General features: G+C 45.3%; 1 protein-coding gene and 1 pseudogene across 1 annotated transcript in view; one reads left to right on the top strand and one right to left on the bottom strand.

Annotated features, from left to right (window-relative positions):
• KRT7 (keratin 7, type II) overlaps nt 1-13,836 on the top strand; it is a 60,586-nt gene that overhangs the window by 31,574 nt on the left and 15,176 nt on the right. The window lies entirely within an intron of this gene.
• On the bottom strand, nt 9,747-10,160 carry LOC105503664 (annotated as a pseudogene).

The raw sequence follows: 13,836 nt of genomic DNA, 5'->3' as shown, positions 1-13,836 counted from the left end.
AACATGGAAATAATGAGACATTTAATGAAAAAATATAATCAATTGATTGAATAAACAATATCCTATAGGAAATAAGATCATCAGTGGAGTTAGCAAATATATGTACATATCTGTATATGTGTTTATGTAAATATACATCTACAAAATTTAAATCTGTATCTATCTATCTATCTATCTATCTATCTATCTATCTATCTATCTATCTATCTATCTATCCATCCATCTATCTATCTATCCATCTGCCTGTCTATCTTGAAGGCCTTGAGCCACATTGAAATCTCCAATACTAAACCCATGATCACATGGTTCATGCAGTTCCTCCCTTACCATACTTATAAATCCTTTCTCCTTTAGTGAGAAGAGTGTCTTCCATCATACCTGTGTGTATAATCAGTCTCTCCGTGTAGGCACCACTGCCGGCACAAGTGCCCTTGTCTATACTGGGACAACAAACCTCCCCGCTGCTGCCCTGGCACAATGCCTGCCTTCTCGGCCCCATCTAACAGCTTTGGGACTAAATTATTCAGGCAGGCCAGCAGCTCTTTGGACTTTTTGTGGACCAATGAATCATGACTTTTCCTGATCTTTGGAATGTTTTGCTCATAACTTTTTCTTAAAAATGATACATTTTGCCATTTTTTTTTTTTTTTTTGAGACAAGGTTTCACTTCTATCACCCAGGCTGGAGTACAGTGGCATGATCTCGCCTCATTGTAACCTCTGCTTCCCAAGCTCAAACGATTCTCCTGTCTTAGCCTCCTAGTAGCTGGGACCACAAGCTCATGCCACCATGCCCAGTTATTTATTTATTTTTTTTCTGTGGAGACTGGGTTTTGCTATGTTCCTCCAAGCCAGTCTCAAACTCCTGAGCTCAAGTGATCTGCCTGCCTCAGCCTCCCAAAGAGCTGGGATTACAGGCATGAGCCACCGTGCCCGGCCTGTTTTGCCATTATTAAAGTACCAAGTTTCATGAATAATGTCTGCAAAGGAAAACCATTTCTCTATGCGCAACACTTCTGACAGCAAATGTGTGCATTTTCTACACAATTCTCCAGTTCTCTGCAGACACCAACTGGGTGTCCTACAATTTAATTTAGTTTGAACACTAACTACCCAGGGTAGGGCAGAGCCTGCAGGTTAAAGTCTCAGTCCCACAAGACTGCCCCCATTTCAGATGCCAATCGCAAGTACTGGGTGCCCACACCTCTGTCTAGTTTGGCTAAAAATCCAGGGTTCCCACAACCCCCTCCTTAGGTTCAATAATTTACTCTAATGGCTCACAGAACTCAGAAACACTCTCTTTAGATTTACTGGTTTATCACAGAGGAGATTATAGAAGATAGACATGAATAGCCAGATGAAGAGGAAATAGGACAAGGTCTGGACGTGTCCTGAGTGCAGGAGCTTCTGTCCCCGTGGAGCTGCGATGCACCACTGTCCTGGCAAGTGGATGCATTCTCCAGCCTGAAAGCTCTCCTGCCTCGTAGTTTAGGGATTTTTATGGATGCTTCATCGCATAAGCATTAACGATTATTACTCAATCTTTAGCCCCACTCTCCTCCCCAGAGCATAGGGGAGGGGGCCGAAAGTTCCAAGCTTCTAATCAGACATTGACCTTTCTTATGACCAGCCCCATCCTGATGCTATCCAGAAGCCCACTGGCAGTCAGTTCATTAGAACAAAAACTCCACTCCTATTGTCCAGTCAATTAGGAGCTCTGTGTCAGGAACAGGGGTTGAAGACTAAATATTAGAACAAAAGGTGCTGCTAGCACCCCTGTCACTCAGGGTATTACAAGGGTTTGGGAGCTCTGTGTCAGGTGCTGGGGGCAGAGACCCAATATATATATACTGGATTATGACATAATTTGGAAAACAGAGAAAGGGAGTCAATCATAATTCCAGCCCTTAGTACAACCATTGTTTAGTATTTAAATGCATTTCCTTTTAGTTTTTTCCTCCAGTGCACCTGTTTTTCTTTTAAGCATAATTGTAAGTGTAATGTTGCTACCTCTTTCCATTCTGCATGTTTACTTAAGACAATAAAAACATTTATTACTTATGAAATACCTGGCATGTACCAAGATCTGTATAAATTGTTTTCTCTTTCTCATTAAATCCTTAACATAATCCTGGGAAGTAGGCATTTTCCTCACACTACAGATAAAGAAACCAAGGCTCCGGGAGTCTCAGTTGCACTCTGGATAAGCAATAGAGCTAGGGTTGGAACCTGGATATCTTTGACTCTGAAATCTCTGCTCTACCCATCGTGGTATCCAGCCTCCCCAAAGCGTAAGTACTTTTTTGATAGTACAACACTATTCTCATAACTCTGATTTTACATGCAGACATATTATGCTAATGAGAGATGGTTTCACAACTGAACCACGCCTGTGTTGTAGAACACATGAGCTACTTTCTGTCACTCTATAAATAATACCATGATTAACATCTTCATGGATATGGCTTTTAACCAAACTGTTTTTCTAAAGGGTTGCCCTAATTTGAATGCCAGACTTAAACCGTAAGAGCATATTATTATTTTAAAAAATAGTTGATGCTTTTTTAGGCAACAGTGTCTTGGTTTAATCGGCACATGGTTGAATACAGGCTTGGCTTTATTCAAGAAACATTTAAAGGGTACCTGCTGTATACCAGGAATGATGGTAGGAATGGAAGATACAGATGTGTTTGTATTATACGACTCGCTCAGAAAGCCAAAACCAGGGCGTTTCAATTACTTTAACCCATGACTCACTCAGCTGATGGTTTCAGGGGCTGTGCTGGAGAAGCCTTAATGATATGGGTGCAAATGCCAAAAAAAGGGGTAGGTCTCATCAGCTCAGGGAAAATGTGATGCAGAGTAGGTGGCATTGCCGGTTGATGAGTGTGACAGTTACTAAGTTACTGTCTCTTTGCTCCAAACCCACACTCAGACTCTCAGCTTTGGGGTGCTGGAGCCAACTCTGTGGCTCACGTTTGCCTTGTCAACTGGCTCCTGCCTGGGATGTGCAGATAGGGGGCGCCAGAGGGAGACTCAAGGCGTTGCTTTCTGCGGGCGTCCTGTCTGTCTGCTGTTCTTGTGAGCAGTGTGTCTTCACCCTGCCATCCGGTTGGCAGTTTTCTCTACACTTGGAGAATCAGCCTCATTGTGCCCTCCCACTCAGAGATGCCAGCACCAGCCAGTCTGGTACGGGTACTCTACTACCCCTTTCTCAGAGCTCTGGGTCCCAGGCCCACAGGGCCCTGCTTTTAGCACCTGCCAAGCAGGGCTTCCTCCTTAAAAGTCTGAGTTTCAGTGGCTCCTCCTCTAAGTTTCCAAGTTTTCGTAACCTCTAACTTCTTCCCTCTGTCACCTCAGCCCTAGCTATGGTAGCTACTTCTGCTAGTTCTGTGATATTTTATAGCTAGTTACTCTTTCACTTACCCAGTCAACAACTCTAAACCTAGTTAATAATTCTATTTATGTATTTATTTTTTGAGACAGGGTCTCACTGTGTCACCAAGGCTGGAGTGCAGTGGCATGATCTTAGTTCACTGCAACCTCCGGGCTCAAGCCATCCCTCTGACTCTGTCTTCTGAGTAGCTGGAATTCAGATGTACACCACCACACCTGATTAGTTTTTTAAATTTTTGTAAAGATGGAGTTTTGCAGTGTTGCCTGGGCTGGTCTCAAACTCCTGGGCTCAAGTGATCCACCTGCCTCTGCCTCCCAAAGTGCTGGGATTAGAGATGTGAGCCACCGTGCCAGCCTTAGTTAATAATTCTTTACTCTATTCAAATAACTAGTGTGGGTATTGTCTCCTTATTGAACCTGACTGATAAAGGACAGGCATTGAACCTCCGAGTTGCTGAGGCCCTTGTGGTAACCACATGCGTTATTTTGTTTTATTTAACAGTGTACACAGAGACATAAGGAAATTGTAAAGTTGATTTTAAATCAACTTTAAATCAATAAAGTTGATTTTTAAAAATCTTTGAGGTTTGGTTGAAGTCTGTTTAATAAGCCATTCGAACTTGGCACTACCCCACTCAGAATAGCCAAATTCTGTCCCTCCTCACCTCAGCAGAGGTTTATTCTCTGGAGATGGCTAGATAGAAGGTCTTTGTAACAAGGTACGGTACGTCCTATTTAGGGTATAGACACCTACTAAAAAGATAAGAGAGTAAGTGAAGGTTTACAACTGAATGCTGAGACCTCTCTGTCTTCTTTTCTCATTTTGTTTCCAGAATGCTGGAAGCCAAGCTTGCACATTTCAGGCAGCGATTTGGAAGATTCTTTTCTGTGCATGACCAGCTGGAAAGGAAAAACCCCAAAACATTGGCATTGTGGCTTCTCCATGTGAACAGTTGAACTAGTTCGTCGAGGTGGACATGCCTCATTCATGCTTATGGAGTGACCACCCAGCCTTCAGTGACACCCCTTGAAATGTGAATCATCCATGGGTCACTAGTCATTGGAGAAGAGCCTCTCACACAAAAATTGGAACTCAGATCACAAACAACAGCAACAACAATCCAAAAAACAAAAAAATAAAAAATTAGGAGCAGAGACTAAATGGAAAGATGGAAATATTAAAAGAAAAATATTGTTTAAAAAATTAATATGTATTAAAATTTTATTTAAAGTAAAAATAAATAAAAATAATTGATATTAATTAATACCAATATTCTCCCTTTTGTTAATGTCCTCAGAGAGAAAAAGAAGATATTTCATCCTGGAAACAAGAGTAGAATGCAATAAAAAAAAAGATGTAGTCAGAAAACAAGATGAGCCCTAGGAAGTTAAAACAGTGATAGCAGAAATGAAAAATTTAGTAAAAAGCTTTGAAGAGAATATGAAAGAAATCTAGAGAGTAGAGAAAAGGACAAAGCGCTAGGAAGCAGGAGAGCAAAGATTAAAAAATCAGAGACCCAGTTCAGGAGTTAGTTCCAGCACTGAATAAGGAGAGTTCCAGAAAGAGAAAACAGAAAGAATGTAAAGGAAGAAAACTCAAGGAAATAGCCTGAGCAAATTTCCAGAACTGAAAGATATGAGCTTGTTAATGCAATAGCCCCCTAAATCTCCAAAAGATCAAGTCATTTCACTGGGACAGGGAAGATTCAACAAACATATGGTTCGGGGGAGAAGATTTCACATAAGAAATCTAGAATCAGATGGTTTCAGAATTTTCAGCAGTGATACTGGAGGCTAGAAGGCAATGGACACCCTTAAACTAGTGAGGGCAAACATTTTACAACTCAGAATTCCACAGCTGCCAAAATTATGAATTAGTCTTGAGAATAAAAAAGTTCAGGCCGGGCGCGGTGGTTCAAGCCTGTAATCCCAGCACTTTGGAAGGCCGAGACGGGCGGATCACGAGGTCAGGAGATCAAGACCATCCTGGCTAACACGGTGAAACCCCGTCTCTACTAAAAAATACAAAAAACTAGCCGGGCGAGGTGGCGGGCGCCTGTAGTCCCAGCTACTCAGGAGGCTGAGGCAGGAGAATGGCGTAAACCCGGGAGGTGGAGCTTGCAGTGAGCTGAGATCCGGCCACTGCACTCCAGCCTGGGCCACAGAGCGAGACTCCATCTCAAAAAAAAAAAAAAAGTTCAGACATGAACTTTCTCAACACATTTTCCTCACAAACCTCAGAAAGCTACCAAAACTAGAAAGTAAACTAAGGAAGAGATAGAATGTAGGAGACAGAAAGTCCCCAGCAAGAGACAAATCCTAGCCTCATGATGGTGATGGGAGGCACCAAGGTGAGAGCAGTGCATCAGGTCTAGAGAGCACCCAGTCCAGGTGGGAACGGGGAGAGACTTTGGGAAAAATGGCTCCAGATGATGAAATTGATAGAATCATTGACATGTTCTATCAATTTATCAATGAGGGAGATTCTGGAATGATTCATTAACTCTGGGAAAAGCGAAAGTAGGGAAGCATATTGACTGAATGGTCCCAAAACTAAATGAAGTATACTATACCCCTTCACTCTGAATATCAATTAATGAAATAATTCTATCAGGATGAGGGGAGATGGGAAATATGGTGGCCCTGGGATGGTTGTTAAAGAGAGGTAAATTCTTACTTTTCAGAGTGAGAAGTCAATAGTTAATGCTCAAACCTGAAAAGTTGAGAAGTAGCAGTATAAATATGTTATTTAGAGATACGGATATAAAATTTAAAATAGAAGGCCAAAACTTGAATGTGGTTGCCATTGGGGAGCAGACATTGTGTGTAAGTAAGAGCTGTTATTTTTCATAAGTCTAATGGTTTGCTTCTTTAAATCACAGAAGCATAAATTTGTTTTTGTTTTGTTTTTGAAACAAGGTCTCACTCTGTTATCCAGGCTGAAGTGCAAAGGTACAATCATGGCTCACTGGAGCCTTTGTCTCCTGGGTTCAAGCGATCCTCCCACCTCAGTCTTCTGAGTAGCTAGGACTACAGGTGCATGCCACTTTGCTTTTAAAAAAAAATTTTTTTTTGTTTTTTTTTGTAGAGACAGGGTCTCACTATGTTGCTCAGGCTGGTCTTGAACTCCTGGACTCAAGTGATCTTTCTGCCTTGGACTCCTAAAGCGTTAGGATTACAGGCATGAGCCACCATGCCCGGCCAGCATGTATAGCTTTGATAAAAATGTATATATCCATATCAATATTTATCTATCTCTGGAGCATATTGGAAAGTGGTAGCTGAAGTGGAGAAGGGTGACTTTTTTTTCCTTCCCTCATTGTGCTGCTGGGATAATCAGTCAATAGTATAAAAAGCTAATCAGTTAAATGATGGTGGATGGGGAAGTTTGGTCTTTTGCTAGAGCCCAAAGCAGCTCCATCAGAAGCTTTGAGTTCCTAGAACCCTGGACCCAAAGGCCTTGAGGGAAGCTTGTTTGTCTAGCAGAGCCAAGATCCTCTGAATTATTGAGCTGGGTTGATCTACTCTCTCAGGACAAGAGAAGGGTCCAGCCCTGGCCATAAAATCTACTGACACTGGCTGCCCTCTATAGAGGGGGACTCACTTTGTTTACCTGAGCTGGGAGAAGAGCACCCTCATCCGTTAATACCTGTAACAGCCGGAAAATTTGGGGGCTCTCCTCACTCTTCAGAGTGCTGCCAGCTTGAAGGAGGGAACCAACAATCAAACAGGTGCCTACTACTGAGGACAACGGAACAAAGAAAATAGAACTTTTTTTGTTTGTTTTTGTTTTCTGAGATGGAGTTTCACTGTTTTCGCCCAGGCTGGAGTGCAATGGTGCGATCTTGGCTCACTGCAACCTCTGCCTGCTGCGTTCAAGTGGTTCTCGTGCCTCAGCCTCCAGAGTAGCTGGGAGTACAGGCATGTGCCACCATGCCCAGCTCATTTTTTGTATTTTTAGTAGAGACAGAGTTTCACCACGTTGGCCAGCCTGGTCTCGAACTCCTGATCTCAGGTGATCTGCCCTCCTTGGCCTCCCAAAGTGATGGGATTACAGGCGTGAGCCACTGTGCCTGGCCAAGAAAATAGAACTTTAAAACAATCTGCAGCACCAAATATAACCTCCATAGGCATCCAGCAGCATATTACTAAGAAATGATATGGAAATAAGAATAAGGTTTTGCCAATTAAAAAGAAATCTTAAACTTAAAATTCAACAGCGGAAGTAAAAAGAATAAATACTGCTGGGCCATGGGGGAGGTCATCTAGAAGGTCGAATGGAGAAACTATGTTGCAACACAAAACAAAAGCATAAAGAAATGGAAATAATGAGTGAGAAGAGCGGTGATGCTAAAGCTAGGAGATCTTGTATCTGAATAATATTTGTTCCAGAAGAAGAGAAAGGAACAAATGGAGTAGAGCCAATAAAGAAAGAAACAAGACAAGAAAACTTCTCTGACCTAAAGAAGACTTGAATACTGAGCTCAAAAGCATTCTTTGAGTGCCTAGAAATAGTAACAAAAACAAGACACATACCTAATCATATGCTGGTGAAATTTCTGAACTTCAAAGGAACTTCAAAAGAAAATAATCCTTAAAAATTCCAGATGTAAAAACAACCAAGAACAAAATCAATTACCTGAAGAGGAAAGAGAATCAGAAGGCCACTGAAGGCATCTTCTGCAATTTGGGAGGACCAAGGACCATGGAACAATACTCACAATTTCTGGGGAAAGTTCTCAGATCTAAGAATCTTGGCCAAAATCTAAGAATCTTGGCCAAAATATTATTTAAGTGTAAGGAGCGAAGACAGACATTTTCGGATATACAAAGATTATCCCCATGAACCATTTCTAAGGAAACTATCCAAGAAGGTAGTCTAGGCAATTGAAACTTAAATTTGAAAATCAAGTGAGCAAAACAATTTAAAACTCACAATAGGGGAAGACAAGTAGCGAAAGAAACAGTGGAGACTATTATAAATAGTATAAACTATTATAAATTAGAAAGAGTTTTTGAAAAAGAAGACAAGGAAGAAAAACCCTTGGAATAGTTCGAAACTAAAATGACAGGTTATTTCCACCAAATCCAGGATTTGAGATAGAGGGATTGTGGGGATGAGGATGGGGAAATAAAAGGTGCTATAGATGTGATCTAAATTGAGGCGATTACATTACTCTATGCTTTTGGTATGATGATAGTGAAATATGGGTTCAAGTATAACTTGAAAGATGAAAGTAACTATTAGTAATAGGTCTCACTCTGTCATCCATGCTGGAGTGCAGAGACACAATCTTGGTTCACTGCAACTTCTGCCTTCTAGGCTCAAGGGATCCCCTCTCCTCAGCCTCCCATGTAACTGTAACTGGGACTACAGGAATGCACCACCACGCCCAGCTACTCTCCTCCTCCCCCTCCCCCTTCTTCTCCTTCTCCTTCACCTTCTCTTTCTTCTTCTTGGATATATTTTGAAGACACAGGGTTTTGCCATGTTGCCCAGGCTGGTCTTGAACTCCTGAGCTCAAGCAATTGCCTGTCTTGGCCTCCCGAAGTGCTGGGATTACAGGCATGAGCCATCACACCTGGCCAGTGTTCTTTAATTTTGAATTCTTCTTAATGACGAGGCTGTGTTGATTAATTGCCCTTATAATTATAATCAATGAAGTAAGAAACATTGTAAAGTAAATGGTGTTCAAAGATACCCTGTGGTTCCATAAGCAATGTCTGGCGAAACGCCTTTCTTACATTTCTTACATTCTTTCCCTGTATGCTTTCCCCACTACCCAGAAACAATGACTAATGACTGTTGCTAGGGAAAAGGGCTAGAGAAAGGCATGTAGGTGACTTTGTGAGGGCCCAGAATAAGAACTGAATAACATATGATGCCAATAAAGATGGATATCTGAGTACTTATAAGCTCTTATTTGTTAGGAAAGGGAGCTGTTCTGGCATGCACTATAGGGGATTTGTAATCCTCATTTTTAGAAAACCGGACTCTGTGATGGGATTTAGAAGACACCAGGTTGAAAGCCACCAATGGAGCAGCATGGTGAGGTCTCTGGCCTAGAAATTAAGGTGCCTCAGTTTAGCTGTGTGTCTGTTGTTTTTGTGAACCATGTGTCTTTGCATAACTCATTTAAGCCCTCTGAGACTAATTTTCCCACTCCAGGAAAACTGTTGCTGCACGTAGTCAGTACTCTTAAAATCTCTCGAAATGTCTGTTGAATAAATAATGAATAAACAAATGAGTAAAATGACTTGTCTAAGGTTGCCCTCAGTGTGAGCTGTGCCTGAGCCCACAGGTGTCCGGATGCAGCCTGATGCTCCATCCAGCTTAGCACACCTCCCCAACTAACTCACCGGTCTCAACACCCTGCATACCTCGCAGAGACTCTGCTCCTTGTTCTCCACAGAGCACAGCACCAGGGTGCAGACCAGCATGTCCACAGAGCCATCGGCCACCTGGTGCATGTTCTCCCCGGCAGCTACCACAAAGCACTCAAACTGCAGGTGTTGGTTCTCTGCAATGCTCTTGATCAAAAACTTCTCAAAGTTGGAGTTGGGGTCAATACAGGTCACCCTGTACCCAGGTAGGTAGAACTTGAAATTGGCCCTGGTGCCACAGCCCACCCCCAGCAGGGAGAGATTCTCGGAGGGGCCCACAAACTCCTGCAGGTTGCCGAAGAGCTCCCGCTTCTTGCTTGCCCACTGTTCTTTGTACATCACAGTGAACCTCACCAAGAAGTAGAGGAACCATTTTTGCATATCCAGTTCTATAAGCCCATAAAGTTCAGCAGGTACATGGGAAATGCTAGGATGTCAATGGCCAGCAACCAGGAGGCCCAGGAGACACTGCTGACCAAAGGCAGGGAGAAGTGCCCAGTGGCAAAGTGGATGCCGCTGAGCTGGGGACTGCATTGGTGGTCACACCCAATCTCGAGGATGTGACTTTCTCCACTAATGCTCTGCAGGCTAGAGCTCGAGGAGAGGAGTCCAAGGTTTAGGCTGAATAGGGCTGGAGATTTATCCAGGTGGGGACTGAAGAGTCAGGGGTCAGAGCGTGAGGGTAATGGTCAGGGAGCCCAAGCTGGAAAGAAAGGCGAAAGGAGGGTGGTAGGTGGTGAGAAAACAGAACAGCCAACTTCAGGACCGGGGTACTGGGGTGCTGGTGTAGCTGAGGAATCCATCAATGACAGTGAGAGTTGTTATCAATGGTCCTGCAGTTTAGGATCTCGAGTGTGACCTCAGGTGTAGGCAAGAGAAAAAGCATACAGTGAAAGAATTGGGGAGCTCAAGAAATTCAAAGGGTAAGATGCTGGGTGGGTCATTTGCACTGAGAATGAGGGAGCTCAGGGTGGAGAGGAAGCAGGACCCGGGTACCAGAGTCCACAGTGAGCATGAAGGGAGTCAGGTCAGGAGGTGGCTGTGGGGCTGGCAGGGATCAGCCTCAGGGGAGAGAGGCAGGAGTGGTGGAGCTGGATGGCAGGAGCCCACAGGATTTTTAGAATCATAGTGATCTGTGCAATCAATATATAAAGGTTAAAAACTCAATCAGTGTATAAAGGATTTTCTTTTCAACCAATAGCTTTCCAGGGAATGGTCAATTCACTGGATTAAATGAATTAGTCAATTCATTAATCGCTTCTCTATTGACAGACATTTAGGATGTTTCTATTTTTTCACAAATATACCACATTCCAATTTGAATTCCAAGATAATGAAAAAATTAGTTTTTTTTGCTTTGTGAGTCAGAAAGTGTTTTTAGGGGATAGACAATGAGTAATAGTTCCCTAAATGCAGCAAGGAGCCAAACAGAATGCCTCCTCTCTGGGAAAGGAGTAGCAGGGGCCGCAGGGACAGGGGTGTCTAGGGCAGGTTTAGCAGAGCCAGGAAATGTGGATGACCTGGGGCTGCTTTGAGTTCATAGCTCGGTTCTAGAGCGTGAGGTGGGACAGCTAGGAGGGTGGTGGGAAGACGGTGTGTGTGTGTGTGTGTGTGTGACAGAGTGCTACGGAGACAGGAGCCTGCATTTGGGGCAGGCAGATGACCAACGAGGAAAGACTGTGGGATTAACTCACCTCACGATTCTGCCCAGGATTTCCTAAGGTGGTCTTGGTGAGGCCAACAAAGGCTGGGTGGGGTGGAGACAGAAGCTGGATGGATGGCTGAGCTGTGAACTCTTGTGGGCAGGAATCTTATCTGCAGCCTCTTGGGTTGGCAGCACTTTGAGAAGCCCTTCAGGGGATGTTTGCATGCTCCACCTGGCACCGAGTGGGCTCCTAGTGCTGGCCTGTAAATGGAGAGGCAGGAGGAGACTGGCCAGGGCTGGAATGGCCTGGAATGCTTCAGGGAGGGGAGGAGAGGCGAAGGGGTGAATGTCAGGCAGGCCCTGGAATGGGGAAATGTTGCTCAAAGTGGTCACCCACCCTCAACCCCAGATGTGAACCTGAAAAGTCCAGAGACCTTTTCTCCTTCCCGTTGTCCTCCCCAGCCCTCTCTAGGTATGGAATCTGGGAATTTCATCTTGGGTGAAAAATCCATGACCCAGGGAAGGGCAGTGACATGTTCAGGGCCTCAAGGCAGCAATGGTGCCCTGACAAAGATTTCCCAGCCAGGCTTTAGGAGAGAAGTGAATGCAGGAACTCCTGGCCTGGGTGGGCACAGCCTCCAGATCCTGTAGGGGGCTGGAGGTAGGGACAGATGAGAGGGCCAGAGGCAGAACTTGTTGGGGGAGGTGTGGGAAGGCAGGCACTGGTGTGAGAGGCAGTGGTGAAAACAGAGTTGAAGATGAGCCCTGAGGGGTAAGGAAGTTGGAGTGTGTGCGTGTGTGTGCATGTGTGTGTGTGTGTGTATGTGTATAAATTAAACAATTGGTCTCTTTGCCTGCTTGGGTGTTGGGGAAGGAGGGCAGTGAGATTCCTATGAATGCAAATATCACAGGGCCAGCTAATCCGTATGCTCTTCAAGCTACAACCAGGCACAATTCCAGGTCGAATCTTTCTTGCCTCACACACACATACATGCTCCACAGCCGATACCACAGCAGGTCTCCTTGGGCACCCCTCTGCCTCTGGCCTGAGCTGACCCAACACCAAAGGCTAGGGCCGGGAGGGGAGACAGGGAGGGAGGCTGGTGAGCCTCCACTAAGATCACTGAGAAGGGGTGACATTCTTTAGCCTCGCTGGAAGTCCTTGTGCTTTAACTGAACTGGCCAACCAGGAAGGACATTCCATCCCCACCTTCATCTCCCCCAAGGGCTTGGTCTGAGGTGATGAATCTGGCCAGCTTATTGGGAGGGGTTAGAGGTGGGCTAAGGGCAGACGGAAGCCAGGCCTGAGAACAGGGTGTGGCAAGCATGATTGGCCCTACTGGGAAGTGAGGCTAGCACTCAGGCTTTGTCGGGTATTCCCTGTTCCAGCACCGGAGGCTTACCCCTCTTGACTGGGTTTGAAACTGCTGGGAATTGTTTGGTGGTGGCTTCATGGGAGAAAGATAATGAGAGCTGAGGACTTTCAAATAGGAAAATGGTGGGGGGAGCAGGAGGAGAGTTGAGTGCTAATAGAAGCACACGCACTCAGGCAGGCTTGCAAATGTGTGCCATTGTGTAACCACAGCTGCCCCCTCGCCCAGGATGCACGCACAGACCCCCATCTGAGTAAGCAGGCTCAGACATGCGCGTGCATACGCCTGGGGGTGTGAGCACAGCAGAGCCCAAAGGCCTGCCGACGTGTACACACAGAAGTGTACACACATCCACAAAGTGTCACAAATACACACGAGTGTCCCCTTCCTCTACAGGGATGCATAAAATAAATGGGCAGGAGTATGAGTGGAGGGTCTGGGAGGTGAGCGTCCGGGGTAATCATTCCCAAGGCCCCTGGGTTTCCGATGCCTACTGGAGTGGGGAGGGGAGGAGCCAGAAGTGCGGTCGTGGCCCTCTCAGCCTAGTTTCTTTGGGAAATGAAGTAGGAGGGAACGCAGCCAGGGAAACTAGCTGGGCCAGGAGGGGTCAGACTCCCGAACAAGTGAGCTGATCTCTCAAGAAGGAGCTGGATGGCTTTTAGGGAGAGCGGTAAGGAATGCCTTTCTGGCTTCAGCAGCCTGGACAGGCGTCTGGGCGTTGACTCCTGGGTTGGAACTTTTCTGCCCACCCCTTCCCCCAGTCTCTTGCCACTGCTCCGGCATCAGGGATCTCTGTTCTTCACCCCGTCTCCAAGCATCCTCCTCCGGGAAGCCTTCCCTCATTGAGCCCTTTTCTGATGGGCCGGAAGTGTGGTCCCCCGCTGTTCTCTGCGGCCGTCTAGGGATGGCGCTCCTGCCCACTCCGGACCATTCCTGCTTGGATTGCTCAAGCCTGTAATCCCAGCACTTTGGGAGGCCGAGACGGGCGGATCACGAGGTCAGGAGATCAAGACCATCCTGGCTAACACAGTGAAACCCC

This window comes from Colobus angolensis, unplaced genomic scaffold, assembly GCF_000951035.1.
Source record: "Colobus angolensis palliatus isolate OR3802 unplaced genomic scaffold, Cang.pa_1.0 Scaffold87, whole genome shotgun sequence".
NCBI classification, from domain to species: domain Eukaryota; kingdom Metazoa; phylum Chordata; class Mammalia; order Primates; family Cercopithecidae; genus Colobus; species Colobus angolensis.
The sequence above is the reverse complement of the archived record's forward strand: the minus strand, read 5'-3'. Positions and strand labels throughout refer to the sequence as shown.